At 40.8% G+C, this 9,257-nt stretch overlaps 1 pseudogene; it reads left to right on the forward strand.

The window, feature by feature from the left end:
* The window catches only part of LOC111907299 (calmodulin-binding receptor-like cytoplasmic kinase 2), a 35,675-nt pseudogene extending 26,937 nt beyond the window's left edge, over positions 1-8,738 (forward strand).
* Positions 8,739-9,257: the final 519 nt, after the last annotated feature.

The raw sequence follows: 9,257 nt of genomic DNA on the forward strand, positions 1-9,257 counted from the left end.
TGCGAGAATCGGCCCTGTAGCTTACAAACTCAACCTAGCGCACGAACTCAGTAATGTACATCCTACCTTCCACGTCTCGAACTTGAAAAACTGTATCTCCGACGAGACTCTTGTTATTCCACTCGACGAGATCGAGATCAACGAGAGCCTCAACTTCGTGGAGGAACCAGTAGAGATCATGGACTGAGAGGTCAAGCAAAAACAAAGCAGAGTCGTATCCCGATAGTGAAGGTTCGCTGGAACGCAAAGCATGGACCTGAATTCACTTGGGAACGAGAGGATCAGATGAAACTTAAATACCCTCATCTTTTCGCTTAGTTATGTGTAATTTCTTATTTGCTTAAATTCTAATTTCGGGATGAAATTCCTTCTAACGGGGGAATGATGTGACAACCCGAAATTTCCATTCTGTAGAAACAATATCACTTTAATAGAAGTTATAACAGTCTTAGTTAATTTTCAGACTTTTCGTATAAGTTAGAGTACTTTAGGGTTTACACTTCAGGAAATATCAGGAGAGTGGATGCACTAGTGTTTTGTGCAACACTGTTATTCCAACACTCTGTTATATTAGAAATCATTTCGGGAATAAAAATATTTTCTGCCAAAAATATCTTAGGACTATAAATAGAATTCTGAACCATATTTTCTCATTAGTTACATTTCCAACTAGAGAAAATCCATTTTCTCTCTCACGGATCTTCGGGTTTTCTTCCCAAATCGTGAGTACATCAATCTAGTTGTATTATATAGCTTAGATTGTGCTTAATTACATCAAAATCACGACAGAACAACAAGATCTGTGAGTTTACCGCCCAAGAACACATGAGGAGTAAACTCCATTTTAAGGGCCAAAAGTGTCCCAAAGATGCTCAAAGCCTTAGAACTCAAACTAGAAGCTTCCATTACATGTTTTAGACCACAAAACAATTAAGATTCATGGCTAGAAGTGAGTTCACGGCCAAGGAAGTTCTTGGGCCGTGAACTCCATGTTTAAGTGCCAAAATGCCTTAAAACCCCTCCTTAAGCCAAGAGACTAAATGGGACATGTACCTAAATGAGTTTAGGGATAGAAAACAACCTCAAAACACCAAGGAAATGGTGTTCACGGCCAAGGAAGTTCTTGGGCCGTGAACTCCATATTAGGTTGCCAAAGTGCCCAAAATACCTTCTCTAAGCAAGGAGATAAACATAGCACTTTACCTTGTTGTTTCTAGGACCCAAAACAATGAAAATATCAACACCCATGAGTGTTTACGGCCACAAACACATGACCAAATGGTCCATGGGACGTAAACTCAAGTTAGGGGTGTTTTGATGCAACAAACACTTCCAAAGGCTTAGGCTTGAAATTAGAATGCTTCCTTATGACCTTTAGGACCCTCATAAACATAATTGGCCATGAGTTTATGGTAGTAAACTCATTTGGTCCGTGAACTCCTTGGAACTTCAAAGAAAGTGGGTTTTCTTCATCCTAGGTTAGAGCTAATGTCCCTAAATCATTCCCTAGCCTTCAAACTTGCATTCCCAAATGAGTAGCCATGAGTTTACGGCCATAAACTCCCTTGGGCCATGAACTCATGGAAGTAAACTCATTTGAGTGCCTTTATACCTTCCTATGTTGAATCACATGTGATTCCAACACTTGGTGAAGGTGTTACCTAGTCCCGGAAGGTGTTTCCTTTCATATAGATGTTATAAACACTATATTCATGTCAATATGTGTCCTTATATGTCATTTAGGACTTATTGTGTCTCGGGACTTCATTCGTGGAACTTCTCATCTCTACACACGTACCCTCTAGAACCACTCACAACAGGTGAGTTCATACCCCTAAATGAATATTTTAAATGTTTTTAAATGCCTTAATGGGGGGGGGGGGATACAAGTAGAAAACAACATGTTATTAAATCACTCATATGTATTTTATAACTGTGTTTTCATCCAGCAGATTTCAGATACTAAAAAATGTGATGCATGAAATGGTTTCCTATCTTAAAATACCTTGATAACAAAAGTATTAGTTTTGAAATGTTTATTAACGTGACATCAAGTCACTCTTAATTATTATTCAAAACTCTTAGATATCTTGCAAAACCATTACCTTTACCTTCTTGAAACAACTAATTACCTTCTAGTTAATTATGATAGGGATAATTAGAAGAAACAAAACATTATTCCTATTACAAGAATCACACAAGAGTCAGTTCATTCATGAGTCTTTACGAGTACATTACCTGATACATGAGTACCCTTACATATGCTTACATGATACATGAATACGCTTACATGAACACATTACATGAATACCTTTACGTAGATACATCTACCTGTGTATACTTACATGAATACTTGAAACTCGATTCGTAAAGATGATTTATTAGTACCTCCAGTAAATCATCCAGCCCATCCCAGTTCAACGGGAGTTAGTCATAGGACTAACCATTCCTGGAACCACTGTTCGCTAAAGAGGTTAATGGACATCTACGGATGCGCAAGGTTATTACTTATATTAGGAGTCAGTTACGGGATTAACCATTCCTGGAACCTACTATTCGCTACAGAGGTTAATTGGACAATCTTCGGATGTTCATTAGGTTATCTATTTCGCTTACAGCGATGTAGAGTCAGTTATGGGACTAACCATTCCTGGAACCTACTGTTCGCTACAGAGGTTAATTGGGCAATCTTTGGATGTTCATTAGGTTATACATATCGCTTACTGCGATGGCGTGTCAGTCCTGGTATCCAGGGATAACACTTACATGGTTATATTTTTCCTATTTACTTTATTTTGTGATATATTCACATAAACGATGAGTTAGACTAAATACTTTTAATACTACCCAATAGAAAGGAAAAACTATCATTTTACTTACAAAACATTTGGGTCTTGGTAGAAGACTACATTGTCATAACAAAACATTCGGGTCTTGGTAGAAGACTACATTATCATAACAAAACATTCGGGTCTTGGTAGAAGACTACATTTCATACTAGTAGGAAATAAGGGATTTGTTAGGGTTTTTCATACTTACATCAACTGTCTTACTTAAAGGTTTTACATGACATTCATAACAGCTTTCCAAAGCAATATAATGACACTTTAATACTTATGAATTCACCAGCTTTAAAGCTGATACTCTCTTTCAAAATAACTTGTATTCTCAGGTGATCAGTAGAAAGGTACGGTGGCCAGGTTTTGAGAAGACGGAGCAGACAAGTCTCGTATTTAATTTTGATTAAATATTTTTGGTTTCTTACTACAATGAAAGAACACACATGTATAAAAACTTTACTTATAATGCAATGGATGATGTTGTTGCTTGCTTACTATTTTACACTGTTGTGATACTGTACATGACGTCCTCCATCCAAGAACGTTTCCGCTGTTCTTGGTTTTGGGGTGTGACAATACGAGACCCTAGTGGGGGAGTACTTACGATGTACGGTTAGGATACCCGATGTGGGTCGACGTTCTGTTTGGTTGCCAGAGTGAGACAGAGTTAACAGTAGGGCTGCAGTGGTTTTGTAGCCTATGTGATAGACACACGAGACGCTGCTGGGAGGCCTAGTTCGATTGATGATGTTGCGATAGTGCGTGAGTTCCCGATGTTTTTTTCCGAGGAGTTGTCGGGTGTGCCTCCCAAGAGGCAGGTAGAGTTCCACATTGATTTGGTCCCAGGGGCAGCACCTATCACCAAGGCGCCTTATCATCTTGCACCGCCAAAGATGTAGGAGTTATCCTCATAGCTTCAGGAGCTGCTGGGGAAGGGGTTTATTAGACAAAGTAGTTCCCCTTGGGGAGCGCCGATCCTTTTTGTTAAGAAAAAAAGATGGTTCACACTGGATGTGTATTGATTACCAGGAGTTGATCAAGCTAACGGCCAAGAATCGTTATCCCTTACGGAGGATCAATGACTTGTTCGATCAGCTGCAGGGAGCATCTTGGTTTTCCAAGATTGATCTGAGGTCGGGATATCATTAGATGAGGGTGTGTGATGGCGATATCCAGAAGACGGCGTTCGGGACTCGTTATGGGCATTACGAGTTTGTGGTGATGCCATCGGGCTCACCAATGCACCGACGGCGTTCATGGATCTCATGAACAGGGTGTGTAGGTCGATGTTAGATCGTTCGGTGATTGTGTTCATTGATGATATATTGGTGTATTCGAGATCTAGAGAGTAGCATGAGGAGCATTTGAGGGAGACCCTCGGAGTTCTGAGATCAGAGAGGCTCTATGCCAAATTCTCTAAGTGTGAGTTCTGGTTACGAGAGGTCCAGTTCTTGGGGCACGTCGTCAACCAGAATGGGATTTTGGTCGATCCGGCCAAGATTGAGGCGGTCATGAGGTGGGAGGTGCCGAGATCGCCCACCGAGATCAGGAGATTTCTAGGATTGGCCGGCTATTATCGGAGATTTATTAGGGATTTCTCCAAGATCGCCATGCCACTCACCAGGTTGACCTGGAAGGGTGTTGCTTTTTCATGGGGTCCGGAGCAACAGACCTCGTTTGATACACTTCGCCAGAAATTATGCAAATCCCCTTTATTAACCCTCCTGGAAGGGATGGAGGATTTTGTGGTATATTGTGACGCATCAATATCAGGGTTGGGTGCGCTGCTTATGCACAAGGGACATGTGATAGCGTATGCATCAAGGCAGCTGAAGCCTCATAAGGTGAGATACCCCACCCATGAACTGGAGTTGGGGGCAGTGGTGTTTGCCCTCAAGATTTGGCGTCATTATTTATATGGGGTTCGGTGTACCATATACAAGGACTGCAAGAGCCTGGAGTATTTGATGGATCAGCCCAATCTGAATATGCGTCAGAGGAGATAGTTGGACGTTGTAAAGGATTAGGATTGTGAGATCCTGTACCACCCGAGCAAAGCTAATGTTGTAGCTGATGCGCTGAGCCGAAGGGCGGAGAGTGCCCCGATTTGAGGCAATTGTATGAGATTGACAGTGATGACTATGGTGTTGGATACCATTTGGGAGGCCCAGGCTGAGGCCGTGAGACCGGAGAACCGCAAGAGGGAGCAGGTGATTGGACAGGTACCTGGGTTTGTTACCAATAGTCGAGGGCTGATGACCTTTCAAGGTCGGATTTGGGTGTCGTATGCAGGCAGGGCACGTACCATTTTGATGGAGCAGGTGCATAGATCGAGATTCTCGATCCATCTCGGGGCCACAAAGATGTATTTGGACCTGAAGAAAGATTATTGGTGGTTGTGTATGAAGAGGGATGTCGCGTGGTTTGTCAAGAGGTGCTTGACCTGTCGGAAGGTTAAGGCCGAGCACCAGCGTCCGCATGGCAAGTTGCAGCCGCTTGAGGTTCCCCAGTGGAAGTGGGAATAGATTTCCATGGACTTCATCACCAAAATGCCAAGAACCGCAAGGGGCGTCGATGCAATTTGGGTGATCGTCGACCAGCTGACAAAGAGTGCGCATTTTCTTGCTATCAGTGAGAGCTCTTCTACCGAGAGGTTGGTAAAGTTGTATGTGAAGGAGGTGGTATCGCGTCATGGAGTACCGATCTCGATTGTGTCAGATCGAGATGTATGTTTCATTTCCAGGATCTGGAAGAAGTTCCACGAGGAGTTGGGTACAAGATTGCATTTTAGTACTACTTACCACCCCAGACGGATGGACAGAGTGAGTGGATGATTCAGACGCTCGAGGGCATGCTCCGAGCATGTGTGTGAGACTTCGGAGGAAGTTGGGACACGTATCTGCCATTGGGTGAGTTTTCGTATAACAACAGCCACCATTCTAGTATTGGTATGCCTCCCTTCGAGTTGTTGTATGAGAGGAGGTGTCGGAATCCCATTTGCTGGAGAGTGGTAGGGCAGCGTGTGATGGGTAGCACTGAGATAGTACTTCAGACGACACAACAGATACAACGGGTTAGACAGAGGTTACTGATGGCTCAGAGTCGTCAGAAGAGTTTTGCGGATTGGCGACGATCCAAGCTGGAGTTCCAGGTGGGGGACTTCGTACTCCTGAAAGTGTCTCCTTGGAAAGGAGTGATCCGATTCAGGAAGAGGAGCAAGCTGGGGCCCCGGTACATCGGTCCATTCAGGGTGACCGCAATGGTGGGCATGGTGGCATATCGGTTAGAGCTACCTGCAGAATTGAGCCAGATTCATGATACCTTCCACGTGTCGCAGCTGAGAAAGTGTCACTACAAGAAAAAGACCCTTTTACGACGTGCAAAACACAACTCTCTTTGATTTATGTTACGCATTAGAGAGCGACATTAAAAAAGTGTCATCTCTTCAAAAATTTTAAGGATTTAAGTCACGCATTACTGAGTGCCCTTAAATTAGTGTCTCATGTAAAAATATTAAAAACACGGAGGGCACCTATAATAAAAAGGGCGTCCTCTACAAATGTCGCTTTATAATTTTATTAAACGCGCGTTTCTGGGACTCCTTGATAGGTAAGGGGGGAAACTAAATCCCCCAAAATTTTGAACACCCGCTTCCTCTTCCTCTCTACTCTCTACACCCGCCAAATCGACTTCATTCTCTCCCTTCTTTCTCTCTGCAAACCCCTTCCTCTCCAATTGACTTTCACTTCCTTCTATGTGCAAACCCTAATCAAACATAACACATTTCAAATAGTAATATCTTCTTTCACAAAATAGAAGATTGATCGAAGAATGATTTTCTTTTGATGAATCGGACATCACCAACAACAATAGCTTCCATCACAATTTGTGTTTTCTTTCAAACTCCACCGTTACAACATCGCACCACAACACCAGCCCTAAGCCACCACCACACTACCTTTGCAACAGCCCAGAACCACCACTACACCACCACAGGTCTTTCAACAAACCCTAAAAAGTCGCAATCAGTTGTCGCTCTACAGATTTAAGAGTTTTGGTTAACGTCTCTTATTTTAAATTACGATGCCGAACGCTTCCAAAAGTCATCATCCTCGGGGACAGCAGGTCAGTTGTTTTTGTTAAATCTGGGTTTATTTTGGGGTTATCTACTTGATTGGAGTTGAAAATCTTTCTCACTTGAAGCTGATCTCGATTATTATGTTGTCAAAAAGAAAAGTTCGATTTCATGCTTGTGTTGGTGAAATTGGTTATTGATTGTTTCATAGATTTATTATAGATTACTATAGGAGAAACAATTGATATAAATCACGATCTCCAACTATAAACTATCATAAAATTTGTGTTTTTGACAATTCCATTCTGACCTAGCTTCTGAACTTCCTAAATATTGGTGTTTCTTTCTGAGTTATCCTTTGAAGATATTTCTAAGGCAACTGGAAATTTCTCTGCCTCAAATATAATCGGACAAGGAGGATTTGGTATTGTGTATAAAGCAACCTTGAAAAATGGATCCATCGTTGCTGTAAAGCGTGCAAAAAAGGTTGGATTTTCTATTACATAGAAAACTAACACTGCCTCCATAACAGAAATAAGATACATTTAGACCTTTTTGTTGGTAGCATAAATGCCAAATACCCTTGTAAACAAAGATTTATATCAATTTGTGACTAAATTGATCAATGCATTTACTTATGCTTCTTGTAAATCTAGTCTCAATATTAAGATGTTTCTGCTGCTTACTTCTTATGGCAGGACAATTTTGAAAGAGGGACACCATTGGAGTTCAGAAATGAAATATAAACATTATCAAAGATTGAACATCTAAATCTTGTCAGATTCTTTGGATATATAGAGCATGGAGAAGATCGTATGATTTTGGTAGAATACGTCGCCAATGGTACACTTCGTGAACATTTAGATGGTAAAGCCATTACTTTCCTCAAAAGGGCAATTTCGTATTTTCACTTTGTGCATGAAGTTTATATGCATAGAATTGAACCTTTTCAGGTAAATGTGGAAGTGGGCTTGAAATTGAATAGCGTCTGGATATCATGATCGATGTAGCTCATGCAATTACATATTTGCATACGTATATAGGTATCCTTCAGTTAACATTCTTGAAAGATTGAAATATCAAGAAGTCTTTAACAACCGGTTTTTCTTTTTCAGATCTACCAATAATCCACAGAGATATAAAATCATCTAATATACTGATTATGGATAAACTACGTGCAAAAGTGGCTGATTTTGGATTTGCACGAATAAGTGTTGAAGATCCAGGAGCCACTCATATATCAACTCAAGTGAAAGGAACTGCAAGGTATTTGGATCCTGAATATCTGAGTACTTATCAGCTTACTGATAGGAGTGATGTTTACTCTTTTGGGGTTTTGCTTGTGGAGATGGTGACTGGAAGACTACCGATTGAGATAAATAAAGCTCCCAATGAGAAATTGACAACAAAATGGGTTAGTGTTTCTGATATTACAAATATATGTGTTCATTGATTAAAAAGAGCTTAAAAGGCAAAATATGTTTGGTTGCAATGCAATGCAGGCGTTGCAGAGACAAAAAGGAGGGGAGGTGGTCTTGGCGATGGATCCAAAGCTAAGGAGGAATCAGGCAGCTCTGATGGTGGTGGAGAAGGTGCTGAAACTAGCCAGACAGTGTCTGGCCCCCAGCTAACAGTTAAGACCCTCCATGAAGAGATGTGCAGAGATCTTGTGGAGAATCAGAAAGGATTATCATGAGTATAGTGAGGTCATGGAGGCTGCAAATCATTCTGTACAGGTGCCACCTCAAAAGGCTGCCAGGAAGAATCACATTGAATTCTTTGGGATTGAAGAAAGCACCAACCAAAGATTTCAATCAGCATGATTGCTGATATTGAAATTGTATAAAAAGAAAGAAGGTTTTTTGTATGTAGAGAGGATATATATTTGATTAATTTTTCAGAAAGAAACAGTTCTTTTAAATATTTTTTAGTTTTTTTTTTGTCATTTTGTGGCTTGATAAATTTGATTAAGTGGCTAACCTATTTTTCATTAGGTTCATGTATTGGGTGCTGGTGATTTTCAGTTGGGCAAGATTAAAGTTCTCATGGATCATAGAGTTGATGATATCAGATTCAATATTTTTGGCATTCCCACTTATTGTGCTAACCAGCGTGAGGTTGATACTCATGTATCAGATCATTAATGCAATCATGAGTGGGAGAGATGTTCTTGTGATCATGGTTGCTGGTGGAGGCAAAAGTCTATGCTATCAACTTCCATCTGGTTTACATCATGGAATTGCTCTTGTTGTTAGTCCTTTACTTTCTCTTATTTAGGATCAGGAGCTTATTTTAGTTTTTGTTAATATTCTATATCCTTTACTATTGATTACCTGATTATA

The sequence above is a fragment of the Lactuca sativa genome, chromosome 8 (genome assembly GCF_002870075.4).
Source record: "Lactuca sativa cultivar Salinas chromosome 8, Lsat_Salinas_v11, whole genome shotgun sequence".
NCBI classification, from domain to species: domain Eukaryota; kingdom Viridiplantae; phylum Streptophyta; class Magnoliopsida; order Asterales; family Asteraceae; genus Lactuca; species Lactuca sativa.